At 35.1% G+C, this 25,442-nt stretch overlaps 1 long non-coding RNA gene across 1 annotated transcript; it reads right to left on the bottom strand.

Annotated features, from left to right (window-relative positions):
- Window positions 1–3,274: 3,274 nt before the first annotated feature.
- LOC146760627 (uncharacterized) lies at window positions 3,275–24,478 on the bottom strand. The gene is made up of 8 exons (XR_014946939.1): window positions 24,291–24,478; window positions 23,615–23,773; window positions 23,038–23,206; window positions 20,788–20,899; window positions 19,401–19,467; window positions 19,032–19,129; window positions 5,842–6,043; window positions 3,275–3,474 (listed from the first exon to the last, which is right to left on the bottom strand). It is a non-coding gene; the product is annotated as an uncharacterized LOC146760627 (long non-coding RNA).
- Window positions 24,479–25,442: the final 964 nt, after the last annotated feature.

The following is a 25,442-nucleotide window of genomic DNA, read 5'->3' as shown; positions in this document are numbered from 1 at the left end:
ATAAATTCGATAATATATGTGCATATGAAAGGCAAAAATCTCCTAGAAGTTAGTGCATGTTATGTGTAAAGAACTGCCCACGTACTTTTGACACAGGACATGCCAAACAGCAGTACAGTTAAAATACACTTCCAACATTTTCCTTTACCTCCTTATCAGTGACATTATTTGCTTCTGCTTCGTGTTCTTCTTCAGGGAACTGCCCATTGGCAGACGTTGGCTGTTCTTTTTCAGAATACAGGATTCTCTGAAGAAAGTTTGATCACCATTGACAGTTGCTCTGCTGCTCTCAGAAACACCGTCAGGAAGAGCTGGGGAGCAGACAACTAACAAACACAATTCCATAAATGATGGCCACAAATCCCGCTCCCCCAGAAACACACAAGCAGTTCAGTATTTACCGATATAGCTTTTGTATTTGGGAGACAATGTGCATTTTTAACAATCAGTTTTTCAACTCGGTTAATTGTTTTTAATGCGCACACCTCTCCACAGTTCTGCTTAAAATACATATTTCCTTTGAGAAATTTTCCTGCCATTTTGTGTCTAGTCTGCTATTTAAAATAATGCAGAGCTCCTTGCTCAGAAGAATATTTGAGACAATCAATAATAAAACTAAGCTAATGAATAGCTTCGCATAAAGACTTTTGAATTAGACAGGAAATCATCCATGCTCTCCAAGTGATAGGTAGGATTCAAGGTTACTCCTAAAAGAAGGAAAGCACTGAAAGGTGTGCTGCTTTTGTTTGTTAATTAAACAAGCTCACTGAGAAGTAATACCAAGAGGTATAACCCAAGCTGTCTTCAAAACTGGACATGGATTCTCCATGTCCATTCAAAAAGAAGTAGCAATAAGTATCTACTTCAGATCTCCTGAGGTGCTCTACCCTATACTTTTCAACTAGTTTCAAATGGAATTGCATAGCATTGCAATCTGATCCATAAAGAAGGCAAAACATATGAATCTTAAGCCTCACTGAGCAACAGCATGAGGATGTAGAAAACAGAGAAGTAGAATATATGAGTAATTTCACCAGGTTATTCTAAACACTAAGCACATATACCAATAGAAAGAAGACACAAGGCTCAGCCCTGTAACATGTTCTGTGGATGAGCTGTTATTTAAGCATCCATCTGTGCTGACTTCTTCATTATTTGGAACAAAGTAGAAGTTGGTCATATTGCACCTCTGATTTTTTTAGATCATATTTATTAGCCTGGATAAACTGACATTCTGCATTTACCTAGACTATATGGATAAAACTATTGAATTACTATCCAGGAAAATTGTGGGGATACCCAGCTAGATCTCTGCCCTATATGCTAAGAATTTCTTGTTCTCTGTTGTTTATATTGCACAATTACCTCACATTTGCTATATATTAGATCAATGCATTTGCATGTGATGTAAGTTATTTCAATTTTTTCGCATCCTAAAAGGATGTGATCCTATAAGTACTAGATGAAAAACTATTTTCACAGGAATTTCCAAGACGAGCAGTTCAGGGCTCTTGGGTAGTTTCATAATGAATTAAATCTTGTTTTTGTTCTTAAGCATGATTTTGGGCCGCAATAAAAACTGTATCTCTATAATAGCAGGTTTTCAACAGAATGCTTCATTTGTTTTCTTCTCTTTCTCTCATCAACTGCAATTTTTTTTCTCTCATTTCTTTCTTTTTTTTTTTTTTTTTTTTTTTTTTTTTTTTTTTTTTTTTTTTTTTTTTTTTTTTTTTGTCTCCAGCTGCTAATATTATTACTTGCTTAATTTTTCCTTTTCTCTTTCCATCTTCCCTCCCTCCAGGTGTCTCAATACTAGTTTTCAACTTCTCCATTTTGTGGTAGATTTGTCAAGCAGTATCTGTTTCCATCACATCAGTAGGTTTTGCCCATTTATTGTTATTCTACATTAAGTTAATCTTATCAGATCATTGTCATTACACTTAGAATGATTTTCCTTTTTTTTTCTTCTTCATAAATATACATAAGATTAATGTGAGGCTGAATACAGCCACACTTTACAGTGTAATTCTGACTTTCTGGGTAAAATCTCAAGAAGATTTGCCATCAGCTCAATATGCAACTAGAATTATCAATTTTCTCATTTTGAGCCTCCTTCTGGGGCTCCAAAATTTGTAGTAAATAATTTTTTGACTGCACTTGCAGCTAATTTGCAGATTAGAGACCATGGTAATGTTAAGTATCACAAGCAGAACACATAATGAACTGCACAAGGTATAGGGCAATAAAGCTGCTTTCTGTGAGAACCCGTTCATCCTGCAAAGATCCATGTAGGAGGCAATTCTTCAACTTCAGTTTATGACTACTTCTGTAAACTTCCTATAGTCCCGTAGGTAACTCCACAATAAAGTTCTCTCAGATGGGTTGATTTTCCAACATGCTTCCATTGTGTTGTGCCACTTTATCACGATAATAGAGTCCTTAAAAAGACAGTGGGACATAACATCAGCGATTCAAATATCTTTTTGTTAGTGGAGTACTGGAGCATCAGTGAGAATCAGTGTGTTTCTCTTCTCTCAAGCTGGATTCCTTTGCATTTCAAATGTTAATGCCATGTGGAGTAATCTGCTGATAACCACACCTTTCTGCACTTGGTTTCAGTTAATATTTCATGCCTGCTTGGAGTGTTTTTTTAAAAATCACTATTCTAGAAAGAGCCACAGTGATATTCTCCATCAATCTCTTCATACAGTAAATGCTTAAAAGAAAAAATCTCTCTACAGATAAAGAATGTTTCTGAATCAATGAGAACAGGGGTTTCCAAAGAAAAATGCAACCAAAACAGCCAACAAAAGTACCATGTCAGTTTCTGAGAAAAATACACTCGCAAATCCATTTTGTCAGCATAATATAAACTACACCAAGACACTCCCCAATTGTAATTGATCACTGCTTCTTTCTGGGTCAAGTGCTTTTGTTGACAGTGGATTATTGTGTTGGGCTGCTTTTATACTTGTTGACAAAAATAAAGAGAATATGCCCAACAGCTTAATTTTTGGAAAAAACGTTTAAAGTTCAAAGAAACAGTCTAACTAAGAAGTCTTAACTCAGGGATTCCATTACAGTATGGATATTTTTTAGATAATTTAAAGTTGATTAAAGTCAATAAAACTTCACCAGTGCAGATATTTCAGGCTCATATGTTGTGTTTTGCCTTACTACTGAGCTTTCAGCAGCATAAGCATTTATCACCATAATTGAAAGAAAGAAAAGAAAAAGAAACAAAAAAGCTGCTGTTACACTTCCTTACTTTGATTTCTGTAGTGACTGTATTTTGTAATCAGAGTCATAGGCTGCCATGGGGCTTTCTGATTCAGGCTGCACAGTGATGGAAAATGAGCAGTTCAAGCCTGCCATTATCCTACAGGAGATTTAGATCAAAATATGATTCGGTCCTCACAATATGCAATTCTCATTTTTTCCTCCTCTGCAATCCTTTATTGGAGATGGGATATCCTACACCAAAAGGAAAATGTGTAATGATAACATATTTATGAAGCTTAAGTGGCTCAATTATTTTCATCCCAATACTTTCATGAGAGGAAAAAGTATGAAACTCTATGAAATGATACAACTCCCAGGAATTATTACAATGCTTGCACATTACTACTAATTCTACCCTATTAGATGATACTCCATCTTTTCATAATGAAGATTAAATGCAGCAGAAACTATATAATGGCAGAACTGCTGTAGATCAAATTGAGTCTACCATAAGAAAAGCGATCGCTGATCCCAAGACGTTATGGAATAGTAAACTTAAGAAATTGCGCCGCTTTTCAAGTTTATGTGACTATGATTATTTAATTTTCCTTTGTGCATGCTCAAGTATAGCTGTTATGTGACTACACATGAGAGAACCTGAAATTAATTTGTCTGTATAAGATCAGTGACTGTACAAATTCTTATGAAAACTAACATGCCACGACAATAGTAATTTTGATAAAATTACAGCAAGAACTGCAATTCTCTGCCATCTGGCTGTCTCATCATAACTACTTTGATGTGCTTTTTATTACTTATTTACTTACTTCAACTACTTTACCAGTTGTTTCGGAGCTTAGAAATGTTAACTGCAGAACAATAGCTAAGAAACAGCATCTCCAGAGCTTAACATTACTTCCTTACAAAAGTTTAAAATCTGCAATCATTTTTAAATTGAAGCCCTAAAAGTAATACATCTACTCTATAGAAAGCAATTTCCTTTTTTAAAATGCTGATTAGTTTCTTCAAAAGTCTGAATGAACTGCCATTCCCCTCTCATTTTTTCCATATGAAACCTTTTGATTAAGTCTGGAATTAAGTTATATCTACTTAATATATGGGCACAATTAAAAGACTAACAGAGTAGTATATCTAACCACATTTGTATAAATAAGAAACTCATTTACTTGAGGTCAGGGTATCAGTACTGTGCATTTCTAATTCAATCATATTTATTCTGAAGCAAATAATCTCTTTGGTAACTTCTTATGAATATTAACTAGCCACCATAATTTAATTTCTTTATAAGGGGGTGGAAAATGGTGGAGTTCAGGCACAGCCTGTAACTTACCACAGCAAATTTATGTGTCTGATAAAGGTCCTGATCCAAGAGCATACAAAACTTTATGTTGTAATTTCATACAATTGTGTTTCAGTTTCAAAATTCCAAAATAGACAACAGTACGTTCAATTCTCAGAGTATCACTTCTGTTTCCCAGATCTCAATACGTTCAACACCCATTAGAAAACTCTGGTTCATAATAGATCATACAGTTCAAAATGTGTGCATAGAGTATCATGTAATAACAACAATTTAGCAAATGTGAGTTTTATAGAAAAGTTATATTTTGGAAACCTTAGGCTAAAAATAAAATTAGAGATGAAAAGCACCCTACTACTGACTATTCCTTGATTGTACTATTTAAGACCAAAGATACTATACTGATAGATGCTATTTGAGAAATGACACTTAAGTATGTAGCACAGATGTAAGTGGATAAATAGATTCAGTGCAGTTTCCAGCGATGACTTGTATGACAAGACTTGCAACCAGACCCGGTGCTACTGCAATTCTTGCTGCCCCAAGCAATATGTGAGGTACATTATCCAGGTTTCACACAAGTCAAAGGCAAACTAACCTGCATTGACTTTGGTCTGGTTAGGATTTCACAACCCCATGAAGCTCACTTCTACTTTGAAGAGGTGGTCAGATCCTCACCTGCTGTAAACTACCAGTTTGTTGAAGTAGTTGAGTTTAAAGAAATGGAAAGAATTTATACCAGGTTGGAAGCTGAATCTGTACCTCTAGATCATGGCTAAGCCCTGCAGCAGTGGAAATTCCACTTATGATGCAGCATAAGTACTGCAAAGCAGGAGGCCTGCAATGCTGTCAAATTCACCTTCCATGAGCTCTAAATTCTCAGTGAATTAAATTAATAATAATAATAATATAAAAAAAGAGACAGTGCTGCCATCAGAAACTCCTTGCAGATGGCATAAAATAACTTAACTATAATTCACTGGGAGCTAATTTCAGTCATTGCTAATACATGCTGGGTAGAAAATTAGTGTCAAACAACAAAATGGCACAATTTTTTAAAAGCATTTGGATTCAAGTTTCAAATACTCTCAATTAAACAGTATTCAAGTTTCCAGATTCAAACCTCAGCCACAGAATTACCTATTGCCAGCTACTCCTTTAGGTTTTAAGGAAAAAAATAAATAAAAATGGATGCCAGCAATAGTTAGGTTGCAGTAATTAAAATAGTGAAACCTATGGCTACGTAACACAGCTGTAAATTTATACTGGACAGATAAAGGATTTTGCAAAATATTTACCTGAGGCATGCATCTATTTTTCCTCTGAAAAATGGAATATCTCAGCACATCAGTTTTCCTTTTGTTAGGTATTACATTCCTCATTAGCTTCGTTAACAGGGTCCTCATATTAGTAGAGGCACAGCTCCAAGATCTGCAAGGGCAGGCCATGCAACCAGAAACTGCACAGACAGAAAGTGTAATCCAGATTTCTTTCTTCTGTCTATTAAGAAAAAAAAAACAACACAGAAAACAATCAGTTTGGGTTTTACTGCTTAAAATCCGTAGGCACTTTTCAAGCAAGTAAATTCCATAAAACTGAATAAGAATATTAAACATATGAAAAAAAATATCTTTTATGTTCTTGCATAAGTAGGATGCATTCTCCTTTGTTTTGCATTTACACAAAAGGCAAATCTTGACCTGTGTTTACAAACATCAACAAACACATAGAAAACATCTACTGAAAAATACTAAATGCAGAATCCAATTAAAGGAACTAATTATAGTGTCATTTGTAACTTTCAAAGACCCTTTGAAAAAAAGATCTTCTACATGTATCTTTAATAGTAGTACTGTTATTCCTTACTGAAAAATGGAATTCTCAACTCCCTAGCTGTAGGGAAATATAACTGGGGGCTTTTTATTTTCCTACAGGCAAAATGCAGAAGATTAAACGCTCATTAGATAGGAAATCTAAAGTGTTCCGATTATTCAATTATTTGTAGAGGTGGTTTTGTTTTGTTTTGTTTTGTTTTTTTTCTTATGAAAATAATAATTATAGGACAAAAACCTCCAAAAAATTATCATGGGACAGAACTATGACTTAGGAGATAGTGCCAGTAGCCATCAGGGTTTAAAGTGTGCAGAATTTCCTGGTCATTTACTCATTGCAAGATTTGAAAATCAGTTTATTCATGGGAGAAAAATGAGCTGTTGCTATCAGTCCTTGATCATAAAACGCACATAACTTTAAACTCAGTGCAACATTAAAATGAGATAAACGTGCATCTAATCAGCTCTGCCCTTAGTAGCAGATATCACTTTGGTAATCAGAAGCACACTGTGGAAAGTTAAAAAAAAATAAAAAAATCATGGGAAGATGATATTCTCAGTTAAAATACAAGAAAAAGACCCCCAAGATTTGCAAAATACACAGAACGACTATAACCACAGGTGGCTGCTTTTCCCGACCTAAAACAACTCCCTCAAACGATAACTGTGATGCATGCTGAACACGAAGGGCACTTTTTCTTTTGAACTCGAGCATTCTTCAGAAATCCTGAGGTCTGAATAAATGGCCACATCCCCAGTAACCCTTCAAATGCAAAGGAAAGCACACACTGAAAAAATACATTGAGGGTGCGTTAAATGAGTACCTCTTACTACCGAAATCCCAGACCATTTTTCTTTACTCTTCTATGTCAGGAATTTTATTCACAGTGTTTCCACTTCAGAGGAACTTGACAAAATGAAGCACCCTTCCTGAACACGTCAGTAATTTTCATAAAACGTACAGTCAAACTGGTAAAGACAAAATCATCTAAATTCTCCAATTTTTACTTCAATTTGAAATATAATAATGTGAAATACAGTCATTGTGGGTTTCTTAAAATAAGAAACATTTTACAGGTACTAAAACCAATAAGTAACGTGTGTGAATCTTTTTTTTTTTCCCTGGCAATTTTGAACTGCTTGTCTTTCATGGGATTTCTTATGGCTATTTACATTTTCACTCAGTGAAAATCAATTACCTTCCTGCAATAAGCCTCATTTGCTACCTTTGAGTATAATAGAAACACCATTAGGATGATGACATTACCCAAAAGAAGGGCACCACACAGTTGGTAGACATAAATTAAGGACCCTTTCACATATGCATTAGAAATACTGCTGTGACTGGAATATGCATAAAATCTGTATCTATTAGAGCTATTAGCGTGTGCTGGTGATGATTTTGAAGGAGGAGGGGGAGATTGTGATCTACTACTTTGACAAAATTATGTATTTCCTTTTTTTCTCAGTATGTGCCACTGATGCAATAAGCATAGGCCCCCAGCTGAGCTGCATTTGGAAATGCCACTGAGCATGGTATACGCGCTTCACTTCCCTTTGCTGAAGCAAGACACTGTCAGGAATAGAGTGCATGTGTGCCGCCAAGCCCGCTCCTCCTTCATCACCCTGACCTCCACCGTTCTGCGGATGTATGCCTGGGTGAAGACACCACTCATGTGGAAAACAGCTCCTGCAGATCAATTCATAGGATTTAGGGACATTTAACTTCCATCAAGACCACATCATCTTATTGATATTTGAAGACTAACTTATTACTGAACATTAATGGGACTAGCATAAAGGGCTGCATGTTTACTGGGGGTAGGGGGGGAGAAACTAATTTAGAGATTCCTCCCTTGGAGACTGTTAAGCAGAGGAAACTACTTCTAAATGCCGTTATTTTTTACCTGGGTTCTTATGGGCTTAAGTAAAACAAAATTATAACACAGTATGATTATGTGTTTATGCATTAAAAGTGTAAAATGCTGTTCCCTGCTTCCTACTCCCATATTCATTTGACATACCAATGAGCCCATTATGAAAAAGGGAAATATTGGGACACTGTCTCTCTCCTAAAAGGATTACTAATCATATCTGTCACGTATTAGTTAACAGAAAAGCTCTAGTTACCTTCTCTTGTGGATGCATCATTTCAACTATTTCATCTCTATAAATACTTACAGAAAAGGCAGCCTTTGTGCTAATTCACAGAAATTTGAAAAATCTCAGTCCTGCAGCAGACATTCTACTGATGGTGCCATGAAGACAGAGTCACATTCATAAAACAGCCAGCAATAACGTAAGAAAATCTGCTTAATTAACAGGCAGAAATATTAAATATGTAAAGTGCTGATCATAAAATAACCTTGGGTTCCTCTGATTTCTCTTTCTGTAAGTATGAAAACGGAGGTACATGGACAAAGGCAAAAAAAGGGTAGAAAAAACAGGTCTAGGAGTTACTCCCCACTATTAGAAGTTCCCCATAGTTTGAGTATCCTTCTATACTGCCTTCCTATACAAATCACTTTTCTTGTAGAGTGCTTGATACCGAGCAAACAGGCATAATCAAGCAAGGCAAATGTGTGCATCTATAAAACTCCACTAAAATCAAACATTAACGCCGTTCAATTAACCAGGTGTGTAAAAGTTTCATTACATTTGAAAAAGGGCTGAGAATTTTGCAAGTTAGAGTCCATAAATAGTAGTAGGGTCAGTATAATTTTCAGGTGTGAGATTTCCTTTATTTTTTTCCCCCTTGAGATAAACAAAAAGCTTTTTGACAAATCAAACTATTTAGAGAATGATTTCTAAACTGACATCTAATCCTGAATTATTATTGTAATCTCAGTATCCAAAACCATTGTGAAACAAAATGAAAATAGCAGTGTTTGATAGGTAATTTTCCTTCTAATCTACTTATTCCATTTTCTCTTATGCATGAAGACAATGTTCATAACTTCTGGTAAAACATTATTTCAACATAAGCTTGAAAGTCCAATAAGTTGTTACTGAGCACTTAGGGAAAATGCAGAGAGGAACAAATCTCATCTATATTCTTAGAAAAATGCATATGCACAATTAATACAAAGCAAATCTAGAGTGCATGTTATGCATTTTACATTAAAAATTATTGGTGACAGAATGCTTATTTCTCTGCAGGCACTGACATTGCTACCATGTACAATAGGAAATATGCAGAGAGCATGTGGCTTCAAAGCATTTAGACGCTATACATTTCATAAGGATAAAGGTCATAACAGCTGAGCAAACCATTTCCATCAACATTTTAAATAAGATTATACGATACGCAGAATTTTCATTTGAACTAACAGGACAGAATTAGTGCAAAGTATTTCAGCATTCCAGAAAACTGTCTGTCTGAATCACAGTCTTTTCATCCAGACAGGTACAGCAACCATTTATATACAAAATAAACAAACCAGACAATTCAATGGTAGATTTATCATTATTATTATTGTCTCAGAACCTATGTGAAAAAAACAAACCTGTTCCATTTTAAGCATACATACAAGTGTTGCATCCATTCAAACCCTAGACTGTTTTATTTTGTTGGTTTTTTTGTTTTGTTTTTTTGCTTTTTTTGAGCATATCTGTACAGGGCTGTAAAAAGTAAATGAGCTAAATGTAAGAGGAATGTCTTTTCAGAACTAAACTTAAGAAACTGATAACAAATCAGAATAAATTCTGCTATCCATAGAGAGCACACTTATCTAGATACAATGCCAGTAAGCACTAAATTGATTTTCTTCTTCAGATGACTATTCTACTTAATCCTTATCATACAGACATGCAAAAATAGAAATGCTGTTGTGTATGTCAACAGTTTTTCTTTGTTTTGGGTTTGTTTGTGTGTTTTGCAGCTAATTATTATCAAATCTTAGTTAAGTAGTTGATAACTGCCTTTATTAACTGACTGATAGAACCCAATCTTGAAATTATATAACCTAGCAAGGAATCAGTTTTTGTCTCTTGAAACATAAAAGATGCCTTCATTTTCCTGTTTCTTTTATTCCAACCTTCCACCTCCCTAAAGTGATGGAATTAGAGGGATGAGTAAAAATTATTTGAGACTGAGAAACATGTAGTCTTAAAATAATAAAAATAATAAAACAGTTATCGATAAAAGTATTTCAAAGCCCAACATCATATACTTAATACCAAAATCAAGGAAAACTAAAGGTAATACCTTAGAAATCTGATCTTTGCTATGGGTTTGGAAGAAGAGAGTATGTGATGTTACATTAACAAAAAACAGTGGGGAGTATCCAGTATTATGAGCTTGCTCACAATTGCTTAATGCTGAAAGCAAGACAGAAAACTAAAAACAAGAGTGCTTCATCCTTCTTCACTCATAGCCAACTTTCCATTTCAACCAAGACCTATGCCCAGGTCCTTAAAATCAGACAACAATCAGCAACTCTGTTTTACGTGACTGATTTTCAACTTACTAATTTTGTAGTAAGACAAATTCCTTCCAGGCAATTCAAAGACACCCACAATAAATTTGGTGCCAGAGCATCTAGATTTCAGACAAACATTTCAGCAGTTCCTTCGAGAGTCATTTAAATGGGAAGGTGCACTTCCTAACCCTAACTAGCATTATAATGCCTCTCTATACAGGGATCCATCATAGTCTTGGTTTGACTGAATGATGCAAAGATGCTTCTGCAGTTTTTACCTCTCTATCATCCCTGTTGGACCAAATCTTCACACCCAAAAGAAAACAAAACACACAGACATAGGTCTCTCATCGTCTGTGGAATATTAATCATCCTGTTCTCTACAGCTCTTGTATTAACTCCCAAGGCTGACTAACAGTAGGACTGTAGGGAATAGCTTCAAACTGTGACAAAGGAAGTCCAGAGTAGATATTAGGAAGAATTTCTTCTCAGAAAGCATAGTGAGTCATAGAACAGGTGGTAAAAACACCATTCCTGGAGGTGTTTGAAGAAAGGGTAGATGTAGCACTTCAGGGATTAAACCATGGTTTAGTGGGCAATATTGTTGGTAGGTGGACAGTCAGACTGCATGATCTATTCAAACTTTAATATTTCCACGATTCCAGCTGCCTGTTGAAGAATAAGGTACTGCAATAGCAGAAGGCCCTATGAAAACTACATCTGAACAGCAGATCAGTGTCAAAACAGCAGACCATATTTTAGGCATTATTAGAAAAGATGCATAGAACAAGAATGAAAATTATCTTATGCCACAGCATGCTGTGAGAATACAAGCAGTTCTGATTCTTGCCTCATAAAAAAGGATACAAAACAAAACTAGCAAACATGTGAAGAGCTGCAACTACTATGATCACAGGTTTCTATGCAAGAAACAATAGAGCAGAATACGATTCTTCAGCTTGAAGAGAAGAGACAGGGAATATGATAGAAACCCATTAGATAAACATTGAGAAGTGACTGAGAAATGAGTGTTGGAATGCACACTGATTAATTTTAAACCCACAGATTAATTTGATATGATTTTGAGATAGGAAAGCATTACACTTGTTGAACAAATTCATGGAGAAAAACTTAACTTTTTCTTGTAAAAATCCACGCTACCTTAGTTATGCTGACAAACCCTTTTAATAGTTTCATTCAGTTTGAAGGAGATTGAAAGATACACGTTCCAACATGCAATACTGTAATATTATTTTGGATGATTTCTACTATTGCTGTCTGTGGCTCCATTATGTATGCCACAAGGATTTTTTAAAATTATTTTTAATGGATTGGAATAATCATAATTGTCACCATGAAGAAACACTCTTCAGGAAAAAAAAACAACAACAACAAAAAACAATCAAATGAAAACACATTATTTTCACTTTCCTCAAAACATATGTATACACAGAAGTTCAAGAGACTGTCATGGTATGGTTATCTCACTTTGCGGGTACTAATAGGATGATAGTATTTGTTCCTGGGTCACTGAACAAGCTAAAGCTGCCTAATGTTAAGCTCAAGCTTCAAGTGAAAATGTTAAAAGAGTGTTCTCTTTTATTTTTTAAGTGGAAAATATACAAAAATGCTTAGTTTTGACAGGTTCCACACAGTTTCATATTTGCTTTCCCTGCTTTTTGTTCCAGCGTAGCTGTGCTAGTAATATTCATGCCTTCAGGCCAGAAGTTCAGGGGTTGAAGGACAACAGAAAAACTTAGGCTCTAATTCAGTGATGACACAGAGGCACAGTGCTTGTAGGGGAAGAGAAACCATACTGTCAAAGGTGTCTTCTTTGGATGAAACACTGAACAGAGGTCCCTACTGGCAAAGTCAAATGAAAAAGGAATAAAAATTCATTTTAAAATATCTTCTCTAGACATCAGAAGGAAAATAAAAGTTCTGACACTGTTATTTAGCTAATAAAAGCTGTTCGTGCATCTGTGGTAGGGACTCATGAAAAAACACATTAACACTTTCAAGCATCATTACCATTTCATTCCAGAGTGCCTTATAATATGAAATTTATCTTACTATGTCATGTGCCTTTTTAAACAAAAGTAATGTTTTGTAATTTTGAGTAAAAGATATTTAACTTTCACTTTTTGGAAGCAGATTGGGAGGGAATCTTGGTTGTCACATTTTATAAATATACTGTTCATGTTGTCAGTGAGTTATTCATGAACAAGTTCGTCATAAACATAGTTTACTATGCAGAGAGATTATATCTAATAACAAAAGAAATTAACGAACAACAAGCTGAGGAAATTCCCTAAACTGTTATCTGAAACGCACTGATCAGCATGATTTTGAAGTCCACATTAAGCTAAGAGTAAAAAAAAAGGATGGGATTCATAAAGGGAAAACACCAGTAATCATTCTTGCTAATATTTTTGGGAAAGGACATCCAGTAAAAGAAGAAACAGTACATGATATGTTCGAAATGTCTCACTGACAGACTATAATGAGAAACGCTGCTGGTTTGTTCACCCCCACCTAAAAGTGCTTCAAAGTCATAAATAGAAGATACGACCTGTAAAACGCACACATCTTCATATGTCTCTGAACACCCTGAAAGCGAGTAGATCAGATTGAGAAAGCTGTTTTAGAAGATTATAATTTTCATTTACAGCACCTTGCTTGCTTATGAAGATCTAATAGTCTGCAGATGCGCACTTACTTTGTGGAGACTTGCAAAATAAAGTCCTCATGAATTGTCTTCACCACACCACAAAGGAAACCAGCAGCTCTAGGACAAGATCCTCCAGGATTCTAAGCAATGCCAGTGAGGTTCTGATCAAGCCATACAGTCTATTAGTTTACAGATTTGGCACTTTCTTACAAGCACACTCACCCTTGCATGCAGAAGAAGAAGAAACACATACATTCTTATAATAATTACATTGACAATAACTTAATAAGCTTATAAAAATTACATTAATTTGTAATTAAAACACCTCACTACAAATTGGTTTTGTCCTTTTGTATCATGCTTTCAAACCTTTGTATTACTAGAAATATCCCACAGGGACTTCTAAATATTATTTCACGTTCTAACAGTCAAAAACGCATCTGAAAGCACAACTTAACCTTTCTCCTTTATAAACAGCTGTAAGGATGTGGGTCAGCAAATGAAGAATTTTGAAAACCCTGAAGAAACTCTCTGAAAATCTAAGATACTATTGTATGGAAGTAAAAGAAACAACTTTATTCTCGGTTTCATTCTACATAGCGCAGGAAAACTTCAAGAGATCTGAAAAACAAAACTATATGAAAAATTCACCCACTGATTTTATAATGTGAGTGCTTTTGCTCAGAAAAACAGCACAAGTAATACTATGACTCAGTATTTGGTCACTGACAGACAACTGTGAGCTACTTAGAGCTCTCTATTCACCATATTAAGAACAGTCATATCTGGGATCTTTAAGGTCACATCCACGATACAGAGTTCTGTCAGCACTGCCATTGACTCAAATACAAGAAAGACAGGATGTGTGATAAACACGACATCACTGAAATTAGAGCAGAAAATACACTTTTGCAGTTGTAAATTTTATTGAGGAGAGAGGAGAAAATAGAATCAAGTCCTATAATGTTGACACAAAGCTTGATTTAATTGATATAAATATTTGCTCTAGGAGTACTACCCTGGTTTGGAGCAACATTCACATGAAGTAATACTGCTAGAAAACAAAAACCTGTAATGAAAACCTTTCAGATTGACTGAAAGCTATTTCCTTTTACAGTAAAGATGTAATTAATCAAGATGTATTAAAATAGCTAATATCACTAAAAATCCCTGCCGCTACACAGAAAGAGCAAGCAAAAGCAGACTTGAGTGTAAGAGTCAGAAGAACAGTCACTGCCTGAATATGGATATCAGCTAAAAAGCTGATGTAATACAACTGTTTGCTAGTGCTGCTAGACAGTTTGCCTTTCACTTTGCATACAATGTAAATATTCAAGACACTATGTTGACTCTATCAAAAGCTAAAAGCTGTACATAAAAATATCAATACTGAATATAGAAATTTGGTTCACACATTTTCCAAGCATGTAGGACAACCTTAGTATAAGACTCAGAAAAAGCCATTGCTGTTAAGGCTCTTAAGTGACAGAATCACCTCTCCCATGGGCTTACAACATAAAGCAGTATAAAAAGATACGTATAAAGAAATAACATGATTTTGAACACATAAAATAAAAGGCTTTAGTATTTCTCCTGGTACATGCTAGTGTATTAAAATGTAAGACAATGTAATGTGAGAAATTAACAAAAATAGCTTTCTGATTTGCGTAGCCTAGCAAAGGAACAACATGCAACTAAACTAAACTATTGTATCAACTGGCATAAAGTCCTATCAAATTTATGGGAAAGGTGCAAAAGTAGTAGTATAGAGGGACTGATGGGAGTAAACTGAGATGATTATATTTTTTGGCTCAGTATCAGGAAAAAACATTCCTAACAGGGAAGAATATTATACTGTTAAAAAGACACACTCAAGGGAAGTGACAGAAGTTTCGCTGCTTGGGGCCTAATGTGACCTACTACATCTTTCTGATCTCTAATTTCTGCCATTTCATGAATATGAATGACAGAAGAGGCCATGTATAGCGAGGAGGGAAATCTCAGTCCCATGGGCTTTTCTTCTCTGCAAGCCTACTTGGGCCTTGCCACTTACAACCACTTGATCATCTACAGATGGCTGGAGGAGCAGGGGGCAACACACCATTACAAATTAATCTCTATTAGCATTGCAGAAGCCTGGAGTTGCACTCTGATAGCAAGCCTTATTTGTCATTTAAAAAACTATGTGAAAAGAAGTTCATCCCAATTCCTCAGGTACCATTTCACTGTGATTATAAAGAAACAGGGATTATCCAACTATTTTTCAACTCATATCAATTACTTTGCCTTGTATTTGGAACTTCTTATCTTTGTTAATAAAATTATATTACGGTTATATGAGATATGATTATTTGAGAATGAAAACTAAGAAACACTTCTTCACACCTGCATATCACCTTACCCAGAAATAAACTCACATCCAAAACTATCTGTGACGGGCAAAGCTCAAGAGAGTTTGTCCACTGCTCCCAAATTACTCCGCTATTTAGTTCTTTTAAATGCTGTGTGTTCCATCTTTCTTCAAAACTAAACCTCACCTGCTGTTATTTTCAATGCCCTCCCTGTATCTTTAGAACCGAACAGATCATTTGGAAGGGACCTTCAAATATGACCTAGACCAAGTGACTCAGCACTTAATCAAAACCTAAAGCATGTTATTAAAGCTATTATATAAATCAAATGCCTCAGGGTTTGTTTTGAAACAGCAAGGTTAATTTAAATGAAGCTTTAAATAACTAAAAAACTTGCTATTTTTGCATCTCAAATCCAAGAAATTGGTGAGGAAAGAAAATCACTATGTGCTAAGAGGCAGTAAGTCACCTATGGAAGATAAGACAACAGGTACACTTTATGAGCTTATTTTCATACCATATTCACCAGTGAAAAAATAGTTTTTTGTTTCAGTTTTGACAGATTGGCAAGGATTTCAAGAATTACTGAGTTTATACTTAGCACGTTGGTTGTCTAGAATCACTTTATAACCCTTCTACTCCTTTTTCAATTTGTTAAGCAGCTGAAAAGTTATGACGTTTGCTAACCAACTATTTTGTCAGTGACTCAGTTCCTGAGGTGGCCTTGTTCATTAACAGAAGAACTGCATTCAGTCATACTTCAAATTCATTACCTACTTAGTAGATAAATGCCCACACTAAGAAATCATATTAAAATAAACTTTTTGTTTCTGATATATCTATCGAACTGGCAACTGAAATACTGAAAAGCTCTAAAGAAGAAGAAAATTGGCTTTCAAATGAAACTGTCAAAATGTGCATTTGCTATCCATCTATCCATTCCTTGCTGAAATGAAAGTTTTTAATACATACCACAGCTTTAATGGAACTCCTCACTTTTCAATTGCAACAAAAACAGCACTATCAAATCCAATGTAAAACCTAAGAAGACAGTTCCTAATGAGCACCCATATGCGTTCAAACTGGGCTGCACTCCAAACACAGACACTGTTCCTCTTCCGGATCAACCACTATACTTCATACTTACTACAATAAATATTTTTCTGAAGTCATTTGACTTCATCAGAAAGAGAAAACCTGAACATCTACAACTAAGTAATTAAGACCGTACTACCCAAAAGGAGTCTTACAAAGACACCACACACTAATGAGGTAAATTAATTATCTTCATCTTAGAAAAGAAGACAAACCCAGTAGGGACATACTAATTTTTAACTCCTTCTCATTAAATCCTTCTAGAGGAAAAACACCCCTAGAGAACTGGTGAATCTGAAACACGTTTCTTCAGTCAAAGATCCCAAATCTATATGTCTCTAATGAAGTAAGTGTAGGGTCCTGTGATCCACAGGTATTAAAGTGGGAACTAAACCATCTGTTTAGAAAAGCCTCACTGCTATTACTTGCTAAATAGAACCAGGTATATTACCTCTTCTCTATGCTAGCACCCTTTGTTTTTGCTTTATACATATAATGAGATTGCTGTCTACTCAGCAAACAGGGAACCTTTCTTTCTGCATCCTGAGGACAGTGGGATCTCACAATTAGAATAGCAGTCCCAACACTCAAGAAGACACTTCTACTTGCACTTTTACTTACTTCACCATTACATAAAGGGGAAAGCATGGATTCAGAAGTTATCTACACACCATGAACAGTGCAGCATCTCCACATATCCTACTTACCACAGAATCTTTGCACCACGTTTAAATAACCAAGGACAGTGGATCACACAAGTGAGGTGGACAAAAAGGAGAAAAGGGACCCACTGTTTCATACATCCAACAGTGAATAATCACCACAAAACTAGGCAAGCTGTACAAAGATGTGGTGGAATCTCCTTTTATAGATACATTCAAAATTCCAGCTGGACACTTTCCTGTGTAACCTCTTGTAGGGAATCTAGTTTAGCAGGGAGTTGGACTAGGTGATCTTCAGAAACCCTTCCCAACCCCTTCAATTCTGCAGTTCTGTGATCTGCGCTCTAGACTGTGCCACTTGCATAGTATTTATTTCCTTTACATGTGCTCATTAATTACTGTACATCCTGAACTTAAAATAGGAAACAACTCAAGAACATGAGCAGAACTCTATAAAAATGAAAAATCAAATCAAAATACCCCAAAACCTACAGCAAAAAATCAATCAGCACAATGAATGAGGTTCTGTGTGCTGTACTTCCAGTTACAGTCAGTGAGGTCTTCATATTCAGCTCCAGCAAAGCACTTCATAATAACATATTTGTAACAAAAATATGTTCTATAAACCATACATAAAACATTTACACTTTAAAATAGAAAGCTTTACAGTATGAGTCATTGTGTTAGTCATCCATTTCTCATAAGTCATGATTCTATGTTGTCCTTAACTCTCATCTTTCTCAAATCAGCTGCTAAGGACTATTAGAACAGGCATCCCTGTGTTTAACAGCCTCCTAGCTGAAAATGCTAATTATACCACAAGCAGAGATATCCAAGAATTAGTACTGCTGTACCAGAAGAGGATATTTCACTCAGTCCAGAAAAGGAATCAATTGTTTCCTAGAATACTAAATAAATATGCTTTTTGTTTTTGCAATATATCAGTCATGAAAATATGCCAATTTTTATTGTACACTGTAGGAAGAATTATATTTGGACTGTATAAAACATTACCTGCTTGATAACTTGATAATTCACTCAAAATAAATAAGGTGACAAGATATTAAGAAAGAAGGATACCACCAGACATTAAACACTGTTGAAAGTTATGCAAGTAATATAAAATGATTATAAATATATTTGCATATTATATTACAATAATAAAGATAATACAGATTATTTCTATTTAAAATAACCAGAAGTTCTATTTCAATTCAATTTCTTGTTTTTAATGATATAAATGCCAAGTAAATCATTAAAAGAAATGTCAGCTCTATCAGGAGCAGCTGTTCTTACTACTGAAAAATGAGGGGAAGTGTAAGAGCAGGGCAGCTAGCAAACCCCACAGCGGTCTGCAAAGTCACTAGTGGGAAAACAACAAAGGTCTTTCCATGCAACTAACACAGATGTGCCCATAGCCAAACTGTCAGAAACAGTTAAGATGACAGCTACTCACAGTTCATTATTTCCTTCTCACAGGTCACTGGGTGACAAGCTGGGTCACCATGCTTTGTCGGCTGCAACAGTCCTTCTCCTCTGTCCCCCTCAGTTCTCCTTCCATTTAAATAAAGGTAAGCCATTCAAATTGGTATATAAACATAAATAAACATTTTCAAATGCTTTCTAAAAATGGGAAAACAGTGTTTATTATATCTTCTTTTCATTTGCAGACAGATGTAGCATCTCTTGTCTGTGATGAACTGAGACTCAATTTTGTATCTGATGCAGAAAGATCTATTAGGATAATTTTGTCAGTAAGTGACTAAAACATATAATGAAAGCTAATTTGTCACCAGTTAAAAACTTTAGCCTTTAGAACACTTACCTGGCAGGTACATCACGGAAAATCGTTGCAATTCAGTAAAAATACAGTGTTTTCATAGAGGAGAAAGCTGAGTGAAAATGAATTAAAATGAATACAGGCAAGATTTAAATATTATAAAATACATTGTAGAGCTTCTTTAATAAATATTTTAAAATCCAAGAATATCCAAAGTATCCAAAACATAGCCCTGTAATTACCTTTTTAATACATTCTCATGTCTTCCTGTAATAGTCATAATTTGTAACACAGATACAGACCATGACTTACATTTTTTCCACTTGGAATTTACAAAGAATGAGTAGTTTGTAAAGAATCAGGGTCAAACATTCACTTAGCTGCTACAATCAATTTTACCAAATCATAGTTGTGTCATTGGTGGAAGTGGGAGAACATTTTCATCTCCTTGGGGTATTCTTAAGTCATCCTTCCTACGCTAATAAGTCTTATAAAAATGTAATAACTGAATCTGTCCAAATGATTCAGAAAAAAAGTAAAATGAAACCAATTGTCCCAGATGTGTCTTTCTTAGTATTAAATACGACAAGGTCATAAGCATTCTGACCCAGATCCAAGAATGCTTGTACCTAGCATGTACTTAGCTTGGAAAACACTTAAACACATATCCAGATTAGAGACAAAATCTTCAGAAAATTGTTTAACCGGGCTTATATCTGGAAATGAAATGATTCAATAAGGATGAACTAAAAAAAACAAACAAACAAACAAAAAAAAAAACCAAAAAAACCAACAAACAAACATTAAAACAAGTGATTAATATTTGGAATGTGACTACTGCTATTCTAAGGGACAATTTACAAATGAAATGTATTGCTAGGAAACTCCTCTCTATTCATTCTTATCCTAAACACCATGACTTAGCAATTTCAACCCTTCATGCCTATGGAATGACTGATAACTGGATTTCTGCTCCATTTGGGGTAACACTGATCTTTTAACAATTGAAAGGACATTTTTTTCCCTCAGTGTCATTTGCTGGAACGGATAAATTTTTCCCATTTCATATTGGAACTCAGGGATTCAATCAGGTAAATCAGAGATGAGGTTCAGACTGTCAAATCACGTATCATGTAAATTGGTTAAAGTATTGAATTGAAAACCCACTACTGGAAAGAACATTAAGTTATCCCCAAAGACACAAAGAACTTGCTCAAACTGCTAAGATAGGACACAAAGAGAAACAAACCCATTTCCTTTTCCTTGCTGTCATGTATCATAGGATTATGTCCAAATATTTAAATAACTTGAAGGTAAGAAAGGGACTAACACAGCTTTCAACCAGCAAAAATAGATAAGAAATCTAGTTGTATGAAAATCATTGCAAACAAATGAACTTGCAACAGAACTGACCACATTGTTTGAAACTTACCCCTATTCTCTGAAAGCCCTTCATAAAAAAGCATACAGAAAATTCTTTTCAAACAATACTGGCTTCATTCTGTGGTGGCTTTCCAGGAAAGGCCATGACTATTTCTCATAACCTGAGTAAGAAGAAAGACCAATTATGACAGCTCCGAATGGCACACTGCCCCAGAACATTAAGTTGAAGAAGGAATAATTAAAGGCTGGATTGAATAGCTTAAAAATAGACCCAGCCCTTGATAGTATTTGAGACTTAATACATCTAAGGGCCTGCATCTTATAGATTAAATACAAGACTTGCAAGGAGGGTTACAGTAATCTGAAGCAGCCAGAAGCCTGGTGATACACTCAATACCTAAAAGCACACTAAACAACTACGCCTGAGCAACTGATTCTCTTCTTAGAGGTACTTCTGCTCTCTCCCCAGTAATCAGTCTGCTAAACTGTAACAAGTGTGTTACAGTTAAGTAGGGAGTTAAACAAAAAGAAATTGTAAAAAGACTTCACCATCACAGTAGGGGCAGTTAATTTTAATGACTCACATAGCTGGAGCAACTCCTGAAACAGAAATTATGGGACAAAGCTATAGTTTTCTCTACTAGCACAAAGCATACTTCATTTTCACGTAGGATACATTTCCATGCCCTGTAAAGAATGGGGAATTTCCTTCCAACATTGAAATTGAACAGCTTATTTTTTACATTAACTTCCAGAAGGGCACTTTACACTACAAAATGTAGTCTATTACAGTCTAAGGGAAAATAGCAGCACAAGAGAATTTACATTCCTGGATACCTCCCATAGCAGAGGTAACATCAGAAGTTTAGTATCATACCATTACTATTTAACACCAAATGTTTTTGACAATTAAATAATGTTATTAATTTAGTATTTATTTATTTGTTTGTTTGTTTTTGTAGTATTAGTTCATAAAAATGCTTTAGACAGCATGAATCCACTTTTGGTGGAAAGAGATGTGTATAAACACCAAGTGAAGCACTTGATGCTTAAGATGCATTTTGACTGTAGTCCTCTAAATCAAATACCTGTGTTTTCCAGGAAGAAATTTTTAGATCAATACCTAAATACCATTATCAGAGCCTAAAAGCACGGGTGGGTACTCAGTTAAATATATTTTACTCAATCTACTTTACTCAAATGAAATTATATACATGTAGCTATCATCGCCTATTTGGACCATGGCAATTAACACTGAAAACATTGTGTACAAAATGATTCTGTACAATCCTTACATTGCAGAACACAATTTTAAATTACACTGGCTCTATCAAATGTAACTTCCATAATACGGTCTGCTTTAAACATAAAGCAGTGTTTACAAGTTGTTAAATAACATATGTTCAATAAAGCTCTAAAGTTAGATGTATTCAGTAGCATTTGAAAAATTCTTCTGATAGCCAAAGACTAAATATTTGCTGGATAGTGTTATAAAGAAGTACCAGAAGCTCTGGTTTTTGAACAAGTACCACAGAAGCAAACAAGGGGTTACATAAATGTACTACTTTCAAGACAATCTCTAACATTTTAGATAAAACAGTACTGGCTTTTGCTTTCAGTTGGCTGTAAATTGCTATTATTAACACACTGTCAATAGTAACAACATTACTTAATTTAGTTTTCAAACAGTGAGTGATATCCAGTGGCCTTTCATCTGAATGGGAGTTCCTTTTCTTTCTTTCTTTTTTATTTTTTTTATTTAAATGTTTTCTTCTAAAAAACACCCAAAGACTCAAAAATAACCAAAAATAACCAAAAGCTGTTCCTTAGAATAAAGAAAGAGAGAGAAAAAAAAATGGTTTTGGTTAATTAAGAGAGACTGAAACCAGGGCGAAGTCTTCTGCATGCTGTAACTAGAAGTAATTAAGAACACTGCTTATAATAAAGTATTATATTACTTATAATGAAGTATTTACCATTTAAATTCAAATCTCGTAGCACAAGCTGTGTAACAATGTTAATAGATGTTCTATTTTCCTAGAATTTTTGATAAGTTAGTTTTGAAGATAAAATGTAAATTTGCAATTACTATCAAACTCATCATACACATCAGTTGTTAAAAAAAAATGCACATAAATGTCACCCTTTTTCATTAATTTTCATCAAAATCCATGTTTGCTTATCAGCCAGAGGGTTTCTGAGATATTTCTATAACATCCAGGAAATCAATCTTACATGAAACTGAAGGAAAACATCTAATGTCATTGAACAATAAATATCAGTTCTGTCAGTGGCTTACCTTTGAGCTGAGGCCTTAGGATGTTTCTCTTCTAGTTTCCTCACCAGTGCCACTGTCAGCTGTGTAGTCTCCCCTAGGGGATCTGCAGGCATTAAATGGGCGTCCAAAGGTCCTGAAAGTTGTTTCTGATTGGGATTGCTGATTTTTTATTTTTATTTTTTTGCAGAACCTAGGAGACAGAAGTACAACCATGCAATTTATGCACTGCAAATGAAAACAATGTGTTGTCTTCTCCAAATAGTGCTGTTAATCAACAGAAAAAGTCAGAAATCCAAATGCCTATGACAAGATGCATCCAGAAACTGAGTTTGTTTTTTGTTTCCTTCTTACTGAGTTTTCCCACAAAGAAAATAAGCAACTTAAGAAGTCATCCCATATAGAATATATTCTTAAACTGTTCTGACCTGCAAATATATTCAGAATCCATTAAAATTGTTTTCAAAGCTGCTATTTGTCTAGTATATAACACATCATTAAATTAAGAAATCAAATGAAGTTATTTATTTAAAGAAATGAGTTGATTTCCATGTTTATATTCCCCTTTTCAAAACGTGTTTTTGAAAGAATTCTCTCTGACCTGCCTCTAGCTTAATACTGTGACCTCTTCAGCTGAGCTGCCGATTCTATCTCCTGATGCACTGAAGACCAGGCCCAGTGGTGAATGCAGTTTGTTGTCTGGGTCATCTCCTCTTTCATTTAGTTCCTCTAGGTAGGTCAAAACAAACTCATAGTAAGCCTGTAGGAAAGGACAGAGGCAGAGGGCTAGTGAAGAAAAACATCAGCTTTACCAGCAGAATCACAACAATCTAAACAGCCAGAACGATGGGAAAAGTGATCATTAATGAGGGCAATATTACAAAAGTTCTTTACTGAAATAACTTTGAATTTCACAAAGTTTCAAACACAGAACTAGATAATGACCTTTTCATGTGCACTGAAGTGAAAAATGTATAACATCTTTGATTGTTATGTATCAGCTTAAGAATAAAGACTGACAGCTCTCAAAACAAGAATTCTTATAAATAAAGGGGGAAAAAAAATTGTACCCCTGGCTTTAGATAATTATACATAATTTAATATACGTTACACATCTAGGTAGACATTTTCATGAAAGTTTAGAAGAATTTTAAATTGCATATTCCAAATTAAAATATATCGTTCATAGAAAAAAAAAAAAAAAAAAAGCCTTGTGATGGTTTTAAATTCAGAGAAAATGTTTCAGCTTTAATTAATCAGTAAATTAAATAATTTACCTTCTTAATACTCTGTTGATCCTTAGATACACAGCCGAACACTCCAAACACTGCAATTTCTCACTTAGTAACAAAACTCAGGTTTTTAGATCCAGCTGCATCTTTTTTCATTTAGCCTTCATCCAGAACTTTCCCATGAGTGCAGATACTTACAGTTTAGGAACACATCACATTTTCCTTCAAAATAAATCCCTGCACAACAGCAAGAGCACAGCAAACAGTGGGGTTCTATTACTCCTCAAGGAAAACCATTCCTTAGGAATCAATAACTCTTATCTTTACCACCTTGAATATGGGATATATTATGAAACTTTTCTGTGCTGCTTTGGTTTCATCTGCATTTTTATCTGATGCAATACAGAGATTAAAATTTCTGTTTTCAGGCCTGGCTACTTGAATTGTGAGGTTAGAGTCAATTGCCCTAAATATCAGGATCTTCCTCTAAATCACTTCATGCTCACTTTTCCTATCAGCACTGCTTAAAAAAATAATAAAAATGATTCTGATCTCCTTCTCCCTCCATGTTCACCTTTTCTCTCTGACTCCTGGGCATCATTTCTTGTGCCTCAACAAAGCATTTGGCAGACATTCAATAACAACAAATCCAAGCCAAAACTGCTCCAGTGAAATGATAGCTATTAACCACATGGGTACACAAACCCAGCTCACTGCATGGCACATTTCTGCCAGTAGGCCAGACAACGGGGAGGCAGAAGAGGGAGTCCTTATTTCTGCCCAATACAACTTGGAATTTCTGGGATACTTTAAAAATTATTTTTTCAGCTAGTTGAACCCTTAATCAAACATTTCAAGCCCAGATCTCTTTAATGTTCTCATCAGTGACTTGGATGCAGGACTTAAGGTATACTGTTTGCAAACGGCACTAACATGAGAGGAGCTGCTGATTCCCTCAAGGGTAGAGGGATCTCAATAAACTGGGAGCTGGGCAACCACCAACCATGGGCAGTTTAACAAGAGCAAGCACCAGGTTCTGCACATGGGATGGAGTAAACTGTGGATACACATACAAACTGGGGGAAAAAGGCTGGAGAGCAGCCCCACAGAAAAGCATCTGGAAGTTCTGGCTGATAGCAAAGTTGAAATTGAGCTAGCAGTGTGCACTGGAAGCAAAAAGGGCCAACCAGAAGCTGG

The sequence above is a fragment of the Coturnix japonica genome, chromosome 5 (genome assembly GCF_054131305.1).
Source record: "Coturnix japonica strain WE chromosome 5, WE-NBRP24, whole genome shotgun sequence".
In the NCBI taxonomy this organism is placed as follows: domain Eukaryota; kingdom Metazoa; phylum Chordata; class Aves; order Galliformes; family Phasianidae; genus Coturnix; species Coturnix japonica.
The sequence above is the reverse complement of the archived record's forward strand: the minus strand, read 5'-3'. Positions and strand labels throughout refer to the sequence as shown.